Source organism: Triticum dicoccoides, chromosome 1B (assembly GCF_002162155.2).
Source record: "Triticum dicoccoides isolate Atlit2015 ecotype Zavitan chromosome 1B, WEW_v2.0, whole genome shotgun sequence".
Classification (NCBI taxonomy): Eukaryota; Viridiplantae; Streptophyta; class Magnoliopsida; order Poales; family Poaceae; genus Triticum; species Triticum dicoccoides.
The window spans coordinates 703,917,770-703,919,338 of NC_041381.1; the positions used below are offsets into that span (position 1 = coordinate 703,917,770).

General features: G+C 60.3%; 1 protein-coding gene across 1 annotated transcript in view; it reads left to right on the plus strand.

Moving 5' to 3' along the window:
- Positions 1-613: 613 nt before the first annotated feature.
- LOC119349844 (chromatin modification-related protein EAF1 B-like) overlaps positions 614-1,569 on the plus strand; it is a 12,833-nt gene continuing 11,877 nt past the window's right edge. Inside the window, exon 1 of the mRNA XM_037617936.1 lies at positions 614-692. The gene's annotated coding sequence lies outside the window, so the exon portion shown is untranslated. The remainder of the gene's footprint in view (positions 693-1,569) is intronic.

Sequence of the window (1,569 nt, forward strand, 5' to 3'; positions counted from 1 at the left end):
CTCGTTCTGGCACAACAAGTGGGAGTGAACAAGCTTGGTGGTGGAGGCAAATTGCTTGGAAGTGATCAACACTATGAACTCGGGCTGATTCACGGCGACAGGAGCGGCGGTAATTTATGCAGATTGCAATGTCTTAATAGTAGGTTATACTTCGATGTCTTTCATTCATTGTTCTGGGGAGGCAAATTGAGGAACCACCGGCATCTATTGTAAGGTGGCTGGTGGATGATGTAACGGTGTTTTGATCTAATAAAGAGGCCGAAGTTTCAAAAAAAAAAAGTTCATACGAAGCCGTGTCGAACCAGGAAACCCCTGCCCGACCGGTCGGTCCGTCGGCCGGGTCGGGCCGGACCCGGACTCGAGACCAGACCGCACACCGCGACCCACGAGGGAGAGGCCGGGAGGTGGGGCCCGACTCTGACAGCGATCGAAATAAAATACACGCGCTGCCTCCCTCCTTGTCTCTCTCCTCTCGTCTGGCCCCCGCCCGTCCCCCGCCCGTCCCCCGCGCGCGCGCCTCTCCGGCGACCCTCCGCGCCCCCGCGCCGCCCGCCTCGCCGCCGCCCGCCGCCCCGCGCTCCCCCGCCGGGACCCCGCGGCGCCCGGAGGACCCCCTCGACGCGTGCCCCGCCCCGCCCCGCGCGCCCCCGCCCCAAACCCTAACCCTAGCTCCGCGGGCCACGGGCCCCGAGGTACGTCTCATGCCCCATTCCTCCTTCCCCCGGCCCCGCGCCGCTGCCCCGGCCGCGCCCGCCGCGCCGTGAAATGCCCGCCGGGCCGAGGGCCGCCGGCCAGGTCCGTGATCAGGCCCCGGCCACATTTCACACTGACGGGCCCGTGTCCTCCCAGCCTCTGACGGGTGGCCGCGGCTGGAACGTCGCTGCTGTGCCCTAAATAATGCCCACTTCGCGCCTTCAGCGCCGTGTAGTTTTAATTGCGGCATACACCCGCTGCAGGCAGCGGGCAGAATCAGGGTGGTTTCCCTGGATGTGCAGGTTGATGCCCGGCACACGTGCACATATGTCGTTCGAGGCGCCTCACCGCTACCCAGTTCTTAATTGCGGTGCGCAGTCGCGGCATGGCGTGCAGGCAGAACTGGGCTGTCCAAATGTTGCCGTAGCGCCGAAGCATCACCCGCTATTTAATTGCGGCGCTGCCTGTCGTGGCACGCTTTGCAGACAGAATCGTGCTCTGCTGTTTTCCCCTTGGATATATAGATAGATGCCCGAAACGCGTCCCAATGTTACCGCAGCGCCGCAGTGTTACTTGCTGTTTAATTGCGATCCCGTCGTGGCATGCTTTGCAGGCTGATTTGGTTGTTTTTGACTTGGATATAGACAGATGCATGGAACGTGTCCAAATATTACCGTAGCGTCCAAGCGTTACACGCTGTTTAATTGTGATGCCTTCCTGGCATGCTTTGCAGGCAGAATTGGGCTGTTTTCCCCTTGGATATAGGTAGATAGATAACCGGAACGTGTCCAAATGTTACCGTAGAGCCAAAGCATTACTCACTGTTTATTTGCGATGTCGTCGCGGCACACTTTGCATGCTGATCTGTCCTGTCCT